The sequence below is a fragment of the Arachis hypogaea genome, chromosome 20 (assembly GCF_003086295.3).
Source record: "Arachis hypogaea cultivar Tifrunner chromosome 20, arahy.Tifrunner.gnm2.J5K5, whole genome shotgun sequence".
NCBI classification, from domain to species: domain Eukaryota; kingdom Viridiplantae; phylum Streptophyta; class Magnoliopsida; order Fabales; family Fabaceae; genus Arachis; species Arachis hypogaea.
This window is the reverse complement of record NC_092055.1, coordinates 34,784,275-34,801,012: the sequence shown is the minus strand read 5'-3', so window position 1 is coordinate 34,801,012 and position 16,738 is coordinate 34,784,275. Positions and strand designations below refer to the sequence as shown.

Below are 16,738 nucleotides of genomic sequence, written 5' to 3'. Positions count from 1 at the left end.
ACATTGGTGGAGATTTATGGATGAATTTAAGCATAAGCCACCATAACAGGAAGCTCATCAAATGTCCAACTTAAGGACTTTAACTAAAAGTGCTAGGTGGGAGACAACCCACCATGGTATGGTCGTTTCTTTTTCAATTTTTATTTCGTGTTATTTGTTTTTATGTTATATTATTTTCATTGAACCTGAATATTATTCATAGCATTTGCATCAGCATTGCATACTGCATAATTACCAAAAAAAAAAAAAATGCACGCGACGCATAAGCGTCGCTTACGCGTCCGCGTCACAAAGTGCATTAGGAAGAAAAGGAAAGTGAACAGAAAGTCACGCGAAAGCGTGGCTGGAGGCGTGCCTTTGGCACAAATTGTTCCACACGACCGCGTCGCTAACGCATTCGCGTCAGTTGCAAAAAATACCTCCCACACGTCCGCGTTCCTTACACGAACGCGTGATCTGAAAATCGGCGTAAAAATCCAACGCCCAGAAATCTGGGCTGGAATCGTGCGGCTAGTGTGCGTTTAGCACAAAACGGCCCACGCATTCGCGTCCCTGACGCGAACGCGTCACTTGCAAAAGACTCATCCCACGCGAAAGCGTGAGCGACGCGTCCGCGTCACATGGATATTTTGGCCCCCTAAATGAAGACAGAGAGTTGCGCTGAAACGACGCTGGAAGTGTGCGTCTAGCACAAATTTCAGCGACCCAGTCGCGTGAGGCACGCAACCGCGTCATTCATCTTTTACCCATTCCACACGATCGCATCAATTACGCGACCGCGTCAATCCCATTTTGCCCTAGCCACGCGATCGCGTGCCCCACGCGTTCGCATGGATTTGAATCCACTAATCCCAAGTCACGCGAACCCTAACCCCATTGCGCCCCCATACCCCCCTTCTCCCTCCCTTCTGTGCAACTCGCCCCACCCCTCTGCAACTACCACCACCGCGCCCAACCACCCAGCCCCGATCACCACCGCTAGCCACCACCGCACCACCCACCAACACCCCTCTCTTCTTCCTTCCCTCTCCTTCTTCTTCCTCTTTTCCTTCCACCACCACTGCCCCCCACCGCTGCCAACCTCCGATAGCCGCCTCCCACCACCGACCACCACCACAGCTTCACCTCCCTCGCTCCCTTCTTACCCACCCCCTCCACCATTAACCCTACCCGAACCCCCTCTTCCACCGAACAGCCGCCCACCGCTGCGCCAACCGCCCATCACCGCCGCATCAGCACCACCACCACCACACCCCATCATCTCTCTGTTCCATAAATTTGTTCTTCCACACACCAGGTTCCGCCGAATGCCAATTTCTCTATCACTTGTAGTTATTTGCTTATTTTTCAGATTATGTTCGAATTAGGCTAGTTAGAGATGCATGTTTGTAGTGGATTCTAGGTGGTTAGGTAGCTAGGATGTGGTTAGTTGATTTAGGCCTGATAGTTGTGCCGTTCTTGCTACCTGTTGTCTTTATTTCGCAATTCTGATTCTGCTATGATGTTCATATTGTTCATATATTGTTCTTCCTTGTTTCTTGCTACTGTTACATTACTCTTTCATGTTCATATTATCTGTATCTATTTGCAGCTTTATTTTAATTTATATGAACTACTTTTTCATGCTGTTTATTTCCAGGATCATCCAATTTTAGCCGAAATGCTGTCCGATTTTCTGCAAATTGTTTTCATGTATTGAGTTTGGTAATTTACTATTTTGCCTTACTTAGCTACAACCAAACCAATTCATGCCTAACCGGGCTAGCATTCTTATTCCTTTTGATCCCCTAGTTAATAACTTGCACTATTGATGATTTCATGATAGTTTTGCAACTTTTCTATCCTTCTGACTTATCATCAATACACTGAAATTTTTGCTTGAATATGAGTTTCTCATTTCTTAAATTTTTAAATTTCTTGTTACCTAGGAAACATTTATCATGCCACTCACTTTAATTTTCTTTCTCCTAACTCACTGATTTCCACTTTCTCACCTCTTTTTTAATTCTAACCGATCTAACTTTCAAACTTCTATTTTTGGTTTTTAACTATTTACTTTAACTTTCTAACTCAAGGCATGATTATTGTTTTTCCTAATTAACATGATTTCTACTTATATTACATTTTGGATTGTGAGTTTTCATCTCAGATTTCTAACTCAAATACAATCCATAATGCACATATATTTAACTCATTTCATAATTCTACTGCTCTTTCGCCACTATGTGCTTATATTGTTATTATTCTATTTGCCTACTTGTTTTCCTGCTTTGTTCTTCAATTATATCCTGGAATCTCTGCTTTTTCAGGATGTCTGACCCTTAGCGCAAAGGAAAGGGCAAAGCAACCACTGGCAAAAAGAAAAGAGGCGAATTCTCTATGTCTATCCTGGACATTATGCACGATGACTCCTGGCGGGAAAAGCACTTTACCCCACAGGAGAAGGCTGACCAGCTCCTCACTACCAATGATCCAGTTATATTTGCAAACAGATACTGTGAGCTAAAGTATCCAGTGTTTGCCACCTTCAGAAACCTGTACCTGGAGAGAACTCTGAAAATTCCAGAGGAACTACAGCAGTACACCTCTGAACAGATAAAACAGAGAGGCTGGTTCTTCTTGGAGAAAAACTTGACAGAGGTCAATGCTTTCTGGGTCAGAGAGTTCTACTGCAACTATTTCAAGACTACCCTAGATGCAGTGTACCTCATAGGGAAACAGATATTGGTAACTGAAGAAGCCATTGAGGACATCCTCCACCTTCAGCCTAAATCAGATCAGCCTGACGGTTACCAAAAGGCTGAAGAGGACATGCGCTTTCTGAGATTTGACTGGGATGCTATCAAGCAGAGGTTAGCCCTTGATCCTACTGTCCCATGGGTCATGGGAAAGAACACAGCAATGCCTAAGGGAATCAAGCTGATGTATCTGAATGATGAGGCTCGGCTCTGGCACCAGATCCTGAGCAAATTTGTTATGCTGAGCACTCATGAGACGGAGCTGCCTGCTGCTATGGTCACCCTCATCTGGTGTGTGATGGAGGGTAAAGACCTGTATCTTCCACGATTCATCCGGTATTACATGGCCAGGGTCCATGTCCGAGGCACTCTCCCTTTCCCTTATCTGATTACCCAGCTCGGCCGTCGAGCTGACGTGCCTTGGGAGCTTGCTGATGAGAAGCCACCTGCTACAGATTGCAAGAAAATTATCCCTCACAGCAGGAAGTTTCAGGCTTTGGGTTACAGACCCCCATTTCTCACTGCTTCTGATAAGACAGCCACACCTTCAGCTGTCCCTTCTTCATCTACTGCTGCCCCAGCTACCACCACTGCACTTCCACCTGCCTTAGAGCACGTTTACCACCTCGTGCACTGCTTATTTTAGCAGCTGGATGAAGAGAGAACTTTTGCGTGGTCTAGAAATTCGCAGATAAATCTTCGTTGCAGATATAGTTTCTAAACCAACAAAAGTCCTTTCTTACAAATGTTTTGGTTGTCACAAGTAACAAATCCCTTTAAAATTAATAACCGAAGTATTTAAACCTCGGGTCGTCTTCTCAAGGAATTGCAGGGAAGTATGTTCTTATTATTGGTTATGAGTCTTGTAAATTGGGGGTTTTGAAAGTAAGGAACCAGTATGCTAAATGATAAGAAAAATAAAATAGTAATAATAAAATAAACTCTTGGCAAGGTATTAGAACTGGAAGTCCTATCCTAGTTATCCTTATCAATTGTGATGAGAATTGGATTTTTTTCTCCCACTTTGTTAACCTTTAACTATGAAGGTAAGTTAAGTGGAGGAATTAATTTTGATTCCTAAGGTCCTAGTCTTTCCTTGGGAAAGGCTAGAATTATTGGAACTCGAATTAATTCTTGAAGAATTCCAATTTTCAATCAACAATGAGTTTGACAACTCAAGAGTCTCCAATGACTCAACTAAAGCCAAAAGGGAAAATTCTAAATTAAATTAAAAGCATTCATAAATCTGAAACACATCAAATTGCGTCTAAACATAAATTCAAATCTAACATGGAAAGGTTTATAAGCTAAATTGAGCAACATAAATCAAATACAAATAAAAATATTAGAGTAAATAAAAGTAGAAAATAAATATTGAAGGAACATAGAACCTGGAATGAAGAGATCATAGCTTAAACATAATAAAAATCCTAAATCCTAATCCTAAGAGAGAGGAGAGAACCTCTCTCTCTAAAAACTACATATAAATCCTAAAATTGTGTATTATGAGCTTATGTCTGATGAATGGATGCATTCTTCCACTTTATAGCCTCTAATCTGTATTTTCCGGGCCAAAAACCGGGTCAAAAATAGCCCAGAAATCGCCCCCAGCGTATTCTGGTACGTACAGGTCGCGAGAAAGTGACGCAGAAGCATTGTCCACGCGTTTGCGTCACCTGGCTTTGAGGAAGCTATAGCAAATTATATATCAAATTGAATCCTCGGACGTTATCTTTCCAACGCAACTGAAACCGTGTCATTTGGATCTCTGTAGCTCAAGTTATGGTCGTTTGAGTGCCAGGAGGTCAGGTTGGACAACTTTAGCAGTTCCTTCAGTTTCTTATATTCCTTCCACTTTTGCATGCTTCCTTTCCATCCTCGAAGCCATTCCTGCCCTGTAATTTCTGAAATCGCTTAACACACATATCAAGGCATCGAATGGTAATAAGAGAGGATTAAAATTAGCTAAATTAAGATAAAAGAAACATGTTTTCAATCATAGCACAAAATCAGGAAGGAGAATGTAAACTCATGCAAATAGTATGAATAAGTGGGTAAAGAGTTGATAAAATCCACTCACATTAGTACAAGATAAACCATAAAATAGTGGTTTATCACTGGACCAGATGGAGCGCCGCAACCGGCGGCAATATGAGAGATCTGAGCGTCGCAACAAGCGACGCTATGAGCACCTCAAGTTGATGATCCGATCTGGCGGCGACATCCCCTCCGAGCCTGACACACCATCAGAGCCATCTGAGGAGGAGGCAGACGAGCATGAGGATGAGACACATGCACACAGAGAGGCTGGGCAGGCAGGACCAGAGCAGGCTGCACCACAGCATGAGGAGCCACATCAGATTCAGGCTGCAGACCCAGAGATCCCTCTCCAGTCAGCACCTCCACTACAGCAGACAGATCCTCCTACCCTTATCCTGTCTGCAGATCCTCAGGCCACCACAGAGACTCCAGCGGCCCATCCTTCCAGTGATGACACTCCTTCACACCCAGCTTGAGTGAGCATCGAGGACGATGCTATATTTTAAGTGTGGGGAGGTCGCCATCCCTGGCGTATCTTTTTGGTGAACCACTACAGACTCTTTTTTATCTTATTTTGTTTATTTTTTTTCTGTATTTTTATCTTTATTTTTATTTTTCAGTACTTATACATTGTTCTTTTGCTATATTTTTACTTTATTTTTGCATTTTACACTTTAGTTTATATCTTAGCCATTTAGTTTAGTTTGCAATTCTAAACTTATTAGTTATAGAATATGTGGATTAATTAGTATAGTTTACCCTTTTAGCATATGATAGTTTGGTTTAATTGAAAATAAAAGGAAGTAAACTAGAGACTTTAGTAAATTAAAACAATCCATACACATTGTATATATAACATTACATGTTAGTTAGTTAACAACATTTCATCAAGGAGGAACACTAAGATTTTAAGGGCCACCCTAAAATTTACATTGAGAATAATGGGAACTCTTAATTTCTACTTGCATGACATGTATAACTGATATATGATTTTTGAGCTGGAGAACACACAGCCTGTGAGCCTTGAGCTTAATTGTATGGTTACATTCAAACCATAATTTTCATTCCTGTGTGTTTTTACCCTTCTTTTTCATTCTGATGTTCTTTACTTTGTTTTAATCTATATGTCCAATATAGAATATAGATACATACCAAGAGATGATTGAGGCTATCATTTGAATTTTTTCTCACTTATCCCAAATTAGCCTACCTTGTGCATCACCCTTGTTAGCCCCCTTTGAGCTTTTTAATCCCCTCTTGTTCTATAAACCACATTACTAGCCTTAAGCAAAATAAATAAATAAATAAATAAAAAAATCCCAAGTTGGATCCTTGGTTAGCTTAAGATAGATATTGTGTACAATTTAAGAATAGGGAATTTTATAGGAACATGGGATGATAGAAACAAAGTAGGAATTTAAAAAGAATAAGTTGTTCCAAAAACAAAAATTTGAGAAGCATGCTCATGTGAAATCAAAACAATTGAATTACCATGTGCATTGATTTAAAAAAAATTTATTATTTTTACATTTTCAGTATTTAAATAAGGGAATATACAAAAATTTCCCGATTGCAAAATAAAGAGAATCAATACACATGGGATAAAATTAAATTTAATGCATGAGTTTGCAATACAAAGTGGAAAAATTTGGGCAATTAGGTTAAGGAACTTTGAAATTATATAAAGTATGTATGTTAGGTGAGATCTTAGACTAATCAAGGATTCACTTATTAGCTCACTTAGCCTTATACGTATACCCTTACCTTTACCCTAGCCCCATTACAACCTTGAAAAAGACCTCATGATTTTTGTATGTCTGTATTCTATAATTGTTGATTGGTTAGATGAAGAACAAAGTTATAGAAAGTAAGGATAGAAAAGAATAGAGTGATTAACCCAATAAACACTGAGTGACTAGAGAGTAAACACAAAATCCAGTGAGGGTTCAATAGCTCATACCATATATCTCTACTTAACTGTTAATTGTCTTGCAAGTTTGTGAATTATTTACCCATCTCAATTGTAAAAGTGCTTTAACATTATCTAAGGTTTGGCTATGCATATATGATTCTTGAGAAAATGAATTAATTTAACTACATGTAAGCTTTATATACAAGTGAATAATAATTAGAATTGCATGATGCATTTAGGTAGTTTGTACTTAGAATAGAATGCATTGCATGAAATTCCACCACTTTACCTTACTCTTTATCTTGGATTTAGCATGAGGACATGCTATTGTTTAAGTGTGGAGAGGTTGATAAACCCATATTTTATGATATATTTTGTGCTCAATTCAAGTGATTTATTCAATCCTTCACCCACTTATTCATGTGAAATTGCATGGTTTTACTTTCCCTTCCTTATTATGTGATATATGTGAAAAACATGTTTCCTATGCTTTAAAAATATTTATTTTAAATATTTTTTATTACCATTCAATACCGTGATTTGTGTGTTAAGTATTTTCAGATCTCCTAAGGCAGGAATGATTTAAAGGATGGAAAGGAAACATACAAAAATAGAAGGAAAGCACAAAATGGAGATTTTGAAGAAACTGGCAGCGACGCGAACGCATGGATGACGCGGCCGCATGCCTAGCGCGAAAAGGCAGTGACGCGAATGCGTGACTGACGCAGACGCGTGCCTGGAGCAGAACACAGATGACGCGTACGCGTGACCGAAGCAAACGCGTGATAAGGAAAACTCCAGATGATGCGACCGCGTGACCCACGCGGACGCGTGACAGACGCCACGCACCAGAAACTGCAGAAAATGCTCCCAGTGATTTCTAAAACCTTTTTGGCCCAGATCCAAGTTCAGAAAGCACAGATTAGAGGTTATAAAGTGGGGGAATGCATCCATTCAAAAGAAGGTCTTCAATTATTCACTTTTCATAGTTCAGATGTAGTTTTTAGAGGGAGAGGTTCTCTCCTCTTTCTTAGGTTTTAGGATTAGGATTCCTCTTAAAGGATTTAGGATTTCAACTCTTCATCAGGTTCAATATTTCTTTTACTTTATATTTCTCTTCTACTTTTAGATACTTCAATGCTCTCATTTAATTACTTATGTTGTCAAATCGGCTTATGAACTTTTTATGTTTGGATTAATTTCCTTTTATTAATTACAATTGAGGTATTTCAGATTTATGATTCTTATTTAGTTTTTTTCTATATTCTTGGCTTTAATTGATTAACTGGAGGCTCTTGAGTTATTAAACTTATCGTGATTGTTGATTAATTCCTCTAATTGACTGGAATTCTACTAACTCTAGTCTTTCCTTAGGAGTTGGCTAGGACTTGGGAATCTAACTGATTAGTCCACTTGACTTTCCTTTGCTTTAGGTTAACTAAGTGGGGTTAAACTCAATTCTCATAAGAATAACTAGGATAGGACTTCCGAATTTTCATGCCTTGCCGAGAGTTTATTTTATAGTTATTTATTTATTTTACTTGTCATTTAAATTACTTGTTCCTTACTTTCAAAACCCCCAATTTACAAAATTCATAACCAATAATAAGAACATACCTCCCTGCAATTCCTTGAGAAGACGACCCGAGGTTTGAATACTTCGGTTTATAAATTTTGTTGGGTTTATTACTTGTGACAACCAAAACTTTTGTAAGAAAGGACTTTTGTTGGTTTAGAAGCTATACCTGCAACGAGGATTTATTTGCGAATTTCTAGACCACGCAAAAGTTCTCTCTTCACCCCACCTTTCACTCCAACCAATCACCTCTCATCAATCCCATCCATCTCTCTTTCTAACAACCACATTCAAATTCAATTTCCCTCCCCCTTATTTTTCCCGTTCCACAACCGAACCCACCCACCCTCTCCTATAAATACCCGTCAAATCATCCACTTTCACCATACCTTCACTACTCTTCTCCTCTTCCACATTCTTCACCATACACATTCCCTTTCTTCATTTTTCCACTTTCTTCCCCCTAAAGGCTGAAGGCTATACCCTATCCCCTATCTCATTCTTCTATTTTCTTGTCTTTCTCTTTTTTTATATTTCTATTTTTTTGGGGACGAGCAAAATTTTTAAGTTTGGTGTAGGACGCTCCGCTTTTTGCTTCCTATATCTTACCTCCATGGCACCAAAGACTGGAGAGTCCTCAAGGAAAAGAAAAGGGAAAGTCCCCACTTCCGAGCCATGAGATTTCACAAGATTCTTCACCAAGGCCCATCAAGACCATTGATGAGCGGATATTTTATACGCTTTTTGGCGTCATTTTCATATTGTTTTAGTTATGTTTTGTTTAAGTTTTATCATATTTTCATAGGTTTAGTGCAAAATTCACATTTCTCGATTTTACTTTGAGTTGTGTTTTCTGATGATTTCAGGTAATTTTTGGCTGAAATTGAGGAGCTTTGGCAAAGTCTGATTCAGAGGTAAGGAAAGCATAGCAGATGCTGTCAGATTCTGACCTCTATGCACTCAAACGAGCATTTCTGGAGCTACAGAGGTCCAAATGATGCACTCTCAATGGTGTTGAAAAGCTAAGTTCCAGAGCTTTCCGCAATATATAATGGTCTATACTTTTCTTCGAAGGAGCCTGCCCATATTGGGCGTTGAACGCCCAAGAATTACCACATTTCTGGCATTCAACGCCCCAAAAGAACTCAAGCCAGCGTTGAATGCCCAAACATCCCCTCTAGGGTGTTCAACGCCCACTAAAAAGCATAAGGCAGCGTGGATCGACCCCCTAATGGGCGTTCAATGCTCATCCCTCATGATTAGATGCCGAGCTCAGCCCAAGTACTCAACCAAAGTGGGCCCAAGAGTGGACTTTCGCACCTTTGGTCTAGTCTATCATACTTTTGTACTCCTTAGTTATTAGGTTATTATATATAGAACAAAGATCACCACTGTTAGGGATCTTTGCCTCTTTGCACGTTTTACTATTACTTTCTGTAAGTTATAAGCAACTAAACCTCCTAAGTTAGGGTTAGGAGCTCTGCTGATTCTCATGGATTAATAATATTACTGTTTCTATTTCAATATATTTGATTCTATTCTCTTATGCATTCTCGTTCTTCAACTCATGAATTGAGGATGAACCGTGACATTTATCCTTGTTCTATTTGGGTTTCATACGAGTCCTGACCCGGATAGCATTGAGCTAAAGCTAGAGATTGCATTGCAGATTCCAAGAGTGTACCTAGGTAACTTTGGATATGTGACATAAAATTCCGTTGACCATGGGTTACTGAGGTCTCTGTGGCGTTAAGGCTAGAGTCAGAGAAGCAGCATTCCCTGATCCAGAAGATCTGACCTTATTTGTGACGTTTTGAGTAAGATCGCGAAGGGGAATGGATTGCTTAGGGCTTCACCTTCGGCCATAGTGGGAAGGCATGAGTTAACTTGATGAGAGGATATGAGTTGCTCGGATATGGTGGACTATTATGGTTTAGAAGAGATTAGCTTGATGAGAGGATATGAATTAATCACGTACAACTGCCATTGAAGGAATCATTCGTTGTTGAAGTAGACAGTAAGAAAAGTTAATCCAGAAAGAATACGCATCTCTAAAGTCTTAACTGAATCTCTATCACTATTTTTACACCAACCTGGTATTTCGTTCTTTATTATTTTATTTATCTTTTCAAACAAATAACCATCTTTTCTAATCGCCTGACTAAGATCTACAAGATAGCCATTGCTTGCTCAATCCAAGAATCTCCGTGGGATTTGACCCTCACTCACTTGAGGTATTATGTGGACGACCCGGTGCACTTGTCGGTTCATCTGTGCGAAACTTGCAAAGTTCAATTTCGTGCACCAACCATTTTTATGACGTGGTAAGGAAAAAGAAGGTGATTCCCGAGGTCCCCTTCAAGCTGAAGGACGATGAGTACTCGGAGATCCTATATCAGATTCTGAGATGGGGTTGGAAAATTCTGGCCAACCCGGTAGCAGAGGTTGGAGTATTGATGGTGCAGGAATTCTATGCCAATCCCTGGGTCACAAAGACGCATGATACAAGCGTGAACCCGGAGCCAAAGAATTGGCACACCATGGTCAGAGGGCACATTATGGATTTTATCCCTGAGAGTGTGAAGGTGGCGCTACAGTTGCCAGAGTCACGAGATGACCCTCATTCATACACTCGAAGGGTCAACACTGACCAAAGGTTGGATCAAGTTCTTGCTGACATCTATGTACCTGGAGCTTAGTGGAGGAGGGATGCTCAAGGTCAGCCTTACCAGCTGGGTAGGCTTGACCTTAGGCTAGTAGCTAGAGGATGGTTGGAGTTTATCCTATGCTCTATCATCTGTACAAGTAACCACTCTTAGGATACAATCAAGCGAGCAGTGATAATTCACTACATTATGCTCGGCAATGAGGTGGAGGTACATGAGGTGATCCCTCCGGAGTTGTATAGAATAGCGAACAAGCCCTTCACTACTGCGAGGCTGGCATTACCTCATCTCATTCACTGCTTATGTGCAGCATTTAGAGCTCACATAGAGGGAGATACCCTAATTGACAAGGAGAGGCGAATCACGAAGAAGGGTATGGAGAGTGCAAGGGAGCCCGTGCAAGGACCACAGCAAGAGCCAGTTCCAGTATCTCCACAGGGTATTCTAGAGATGCCTTAAGGGATGTACTTCCCTCCCTATGACTACTGGGATCAGTTGACCACATCTTTAGGGAAACCGACATTATCAGTTGATCAGTTGAGGCTGAAGCATCAGGATCAGTTTGCTCTCCTCCATCAGATGATGGAAGATCAAAGAAGGATGATGGAGGAGTAGAGGAGGCAGGGGCGTGACATTGAGGAGCTCAAACGCTCCAGAGGATTCCCCGGAGGGAGTAGTAGCCGCCATCACTGAGGTGGTCTAGTTTCATTCTCCCTACCTTTATCTTTTCCCTATTTTCCTAGTATTTCATTACGTTATTTGTTTTCTATTTTAGTTGCATGATCACTCTTAGAATTTCTTTGCTTTCTAGTAGTAGTTTATTTTTTTCATTTTCTAAGATGTCTTATGTATTCTGCATCAAGCTTGAAAAGAAAAATCTATTGAAAAAGAAGTAGTAAAATGCATAAGATCTTGAGTTATATTATGAGTTACTCTATTTACTTTGATGTGGTGGCCTTATCTCTATTTTCTGAATGTATGAATCAACTGTGCACATTTGATATTGAAGTTGAGTATATTGGTTCTTGAGGAACAGGAATTTAAAGAAATATTATTGATTCTCTGAAATAAGAAAAATATTGATTCTTGAAGCAAAAGAAACAGCAAAAAAAATTGAAAAAAAAAAGAAAAATCAAAAGAAAAAGGTTCAAGACTTTAAGAATCAATGGTTAGGAGGGTCAAAATTGATCTAAAGCTCAAAAGAGTGGTTTTTCCTAACCATATGCTTGTGGTGTGAAAGTGTCAAGTAAACCTTGAGATTGAACACTTAAAGTCATAACCCAATGCTGTTACAGAGTATGCCTAAGTTTCTGAGCCCCACTGTCTGGGAGAAGTAAAAAGAAAAATTAGAACTCAAAGAGTTCCCATAGTTAAGTGCTTGTGGTGTTCTTGTATCAAGTTAAGCTTGAAGACAAAACACTTAAAGTCACGACTAGGCTCAAAGGTGCAAAGCACCAAAAGAAAATAAAAGTTGTGTTCAAGAATCAACAAGAGCCTAAAGAAGAGAATCAATAATATCATCAGAGTTCTAGTTCTAAATGACACCAATATTTATGAGCTTCAATGGATAGCGAGATGCTAAAACTATTCAGAAAGAGAGTGTCATAAGCCCCATTCAGTAACTAGACCTGAGCTTCGTTGACAAACTCAAAGTCTTAAGCATTATCTCTTCTTGGTCCTATATTATTTTGGTTGCTTGAGGACAAGCAACAATTTAAGTTTGGTGTTGTGATGCGTGAGCATCTTATACCCTTTCCTAGTCACTTTTATATTTTTTTTAGTTAGATTTTAATTACTTTTACTTTATTTTAGTGCAAAAGCTACCTTTGGATGCTACTTTGAGTTTTTCTTGTGTTTTTATGGTTTTAGGTAAAATTCGGAGTAGTTTGGAGAAACCTGGAGCAAGAAAGGAAAATGTTGTCAGCTCTTCCCTAGGTGTTGAATGCCCACCTAGCGTTCAACACCAGCAAGGGGGCAAGAGATCAAACGTGCCTTCCCCTCTCTGGCATTTAACGCCCAATCCTGGTGCTGAACGCCAGCCTGCAGTCTGAGTCACACAACAATTGGGCCTCTAAAGTGGATTTAGCACTTATTAGTTTTATCTTATTTTATCTTTTTAATATTTATTTTTAAATAATATCTTTTAGGTTAGCATTTATTATTAGGTTAGTATTTAAAGGAGAAGATCAATTAGGTTTAGGATCTTCTTCCTTCGGCACTTTTCAGAACCCTGTTTTCTCTGTAAGTTTTGAGCAACTAAACCTCCTGGTTAAGGTTAGGAGCTCTGTTTATTTCTATGGATTGAGATTATTACTTTTCTATTTTAATACATGTTTGATTCAATTCTAAGGTGTGTTTTTGTGCTTAATCTAACGAAACTAGGTGGAACAAAAATATGACACGTTTTCTACATGAGTTCTTGTGATACTCGAAAGAGGTCGCTTGAACTACAGCTTGAGAACACACCTCCTAGACGGCTAATTCACAACCTGTTGGGAATATAGAAACATCTGTTCAGCCAGTGTTCATACCCGGACCCGAGCTACAGGGTTGGATTGGCAGTAGACAAAAGGACCGACCTCATGAAAGGATAGTCCACCACCGACCTCTCTTCAAAGAGCTTGGAAGACCACCAAAGAGGCCCGAAGAGGTCCAATACGAAGAAACTGCCACCCGCCGAAGGGCGGCTGCCAAAATATATGATCTTACCCACAAGATATAAGATAAGATAACAATCTTATCTCAAAGGGAGGTCTCCCAGCACCACTATAAGTACTCTGGAGCCCCCATGTATAACTTATACTCCAATTCTACTAAAAACCTATTTAAAGCCCATGCTAACTGATAAACCACTATTTTATAGTTTATATTGTGTTTAATTGTGTGGTTTTGTCATGATCCTTACCCACTTATTCATCAATTTAGCATGCATTTAGATTTCCTTCCTAAATTCAGTACATGTTTGAAAATTGCTTCCTAGAGACTTTAATTATTCAATTTTAATTCTCCTTTATTCCATTCGATGCCGTGATCTGTGTGTCAAGTGTTTCAGGCTTTATAGGGCATGAATGAGATGGAGACTGGAGAGGAAGCTAGCAAAAATGGAAGGAACAGAAGAATTCGAGGAGATAACCAGCGAGAAGTGACGCGGTCGCATGACTCACGCGACCGCGCGAAGGAGCACAAATCGCAGTAACGCGGCCGCATGGCTTGCGCAGCCGTGTGGATTGGAAAGCGCAAGCGACGCGTCCGCATGGATGACGCGATCGCGTGACATGCGCGATCTGCATAATCTGCAGAATTCGATGGGGGCGATTTTGGACCTTATTTCGGCCCAGTTTTTAGCCCGGAACAGCAGACTAGAGTCAGAGAATATGCAGAAACAACACACACATTCATTCGGTAGTTTGGAGATCTAGTTTTTCACTCTCTTAGGTTTTTCTCTCTAGTTTTTAGAATTTTGATTTTCAATTGGTCTTAGCATTAGAAGATTGAGAAGAGTTATTTCCTCATCAAGACTTCATCATTCTAGTTTGTTCGCTTAACTTGGTTTTATTCTTCCATGTTCTTTGTTATGTTCAATTTTGTCATTCAGATACTTTTATGATTGTTTAATGCAAGGATTATTTCTTTTTAATTCAATTTCAATTCCAATAATCATGTCTTCTTTTAATTCCCTTTCATGTGCTATGGATTCTTTATTTACAATGCGTGAGTAGTTTTATTACTTGATGGGGAGTTGATTAAAAGGAACTCTTGAGTTGGAAGGATTGAAGGAAAAATTTGTAGTTGGGTTAAATGTTGGATTGCTATCCTGTCACCAACGCCAATCCCTTTGGACTAAGTGGGTTGTAACTCGTGAACAGATCTGGCATTCCAACTTGTTTGACTTTCCCTTACCTAGTAAAGGATAACCAAACAGAGTAACCGTTAATTATAAATCAATCTTAAAAATCACTCCATCAATGATAGAGATTCTAACTAATCAATTCCCAGTCAAGGTTTTGTTTATATTATTTAAAATTCCTCAATTTAAATTCCAATTTACTTAGCTCAACTTCTTGGAACATCTGATTAATAAAACAGCACACTTTTCTGCAACTCGTTGGGAGACGACCTGGGATTTAAAACTCAGAGTAATTTTAATTTAAACTCTCTGTGACATATTTCTAAATTGATAGGCAGATTTTCGGTGAGTTAAGAACTATACTTGCAACGTAACCATTTTAATAAATTTTTAATTCACCAGCTTCTGCTTCCCATCAATTTTTGGCGCCGTTGCCGGGGACTTGCAATAGAGTGTTAATTTTATTAATTAGAATTTATTTATTTGTATTTTATTTAATTTTGCTACTATGAGCTACATGTTTCTTCCGTCAAATGACACGTTTACTTCCTGATCCACGCTTGCTAATATTCGATCTTGAAATTGAAAGAACAATTTCACGAATAAGGCGAGAACAGCGTAGGTTAGCCCGCTCTGAGGGCGGATCTGAAAGTGAATCTGAGGAAGAAACCAGCACCCGTTCTACTGATTCGGTTGTTTTACGTGCAGAAAACATGGCAGCTAGAAGAGTTACCATCTAGGAGGAAGGAGCTCCTGATTTTACAATGCAACCGTTTTTAGCGCATCATCCAGCGGTAGCTATGGATTTTGAAATAAAGACCGCACTGCTAAATTTGATGCCCAAGTTTCATGGCCTACCTGCTCAAGAGCCTATCAAGCACTTGAGAGATTTCCAAGCAGCCTGTTCTATTGTCAGGCGTGATGGCACTGATGAAACTTCAATTCCGCTGAAAGCTTTTCCATTCTCTCTTGAGGGAAAAGCAAGAGAGTGGTACTACACTCAACCTATAGCAAATGTATCCAACTGGGATACACTCAGAAAGGAGTTTCTGGAGAAATTCTTTCCATCTAAAGTTACTGATAAACTGAGGAAGGATATCTCTACAATTGTTCAGGATGACAATGAGACTCTCTTTGAATACTGGGAGCGCTTCAATAATCTTCTGGAAGCATGCCCCCACCACATGATTGACAAGATCGTACTACTCAGCTATATCACACAAGGTATGAGACCCCAAGATAAGACCACATTGGAAAGTGCCAGCAATGGGTCTATGAAGAAGTACAAGACCACTGATGAAGCTTGGCAATTGATCAATGACTTAGCTGAATCTACTCGGAACCACAGACAGAAGCAAGGCCGTTCAAAAGCCGTTGCAGAAGTATCTTCTGGCATAGAGACTGCTGCTCTAAATCAAAGCATCTGTGAGATGACCAACTTGCTGAAGCAAATGCAGTTGAATCAACAAGTTCAGCAAACTCAACCGCAGCAAAACCAACAACTAGTTCCACAAAGAATTTGCAGAATTTGTGCTGATTACAGCCATTACACTGATGAATGCCCGCAACTCTAACAAGAAGACAACATGGTGGCATCCACTCACAACTTCTATGACCGCCCCAACCAAGGGTACAATCAAAGTGGAAATAATAACCATGGATGGCAGGACAATTCAAACCAGAATTGGAGGGACAACAATAATAGGGGAGGCAGAGATAATCAGGGAAATCAGAGGTGGAATAATAACAACAACAGGCAGCAAAATCAACCTTACCGAGCACCTCACCTGAGGCAAAACCAAGGACCACTGAACAATCAGCAGCAAACCTCTCAATTTACTCATTCCTCTGTATCTTCTAATGAAGATTTATTACAAGCTTTTGAGAAAAGACAACTGGCCATGGAAAGTACCATCGTGAACAGTATTAACGCCAGTCTGAATGGTCTCGCCTCTACTC

General features: G+C 39.7%; 1 non-coding gene across 1 annotated transcript; it reads right to left on the bottom strand.

Annotated features, from left to right (window-relative positions):
* Window positions 1-15,861: 15,861 nt before the first annotated feature.
* Window positions 15,862-15,969, bottom strand: LOC112787860 (small nucleolar RNA R71). Its single transcript, XR_003195248.1, has one exon. It is a non-coding gene; the product is annotated as a small nucleolar RNA R71 (small nucleolar RNA).
* Between the last annotated feature and the right edge of the window lie 769 nt (window positions 15,970-16,738).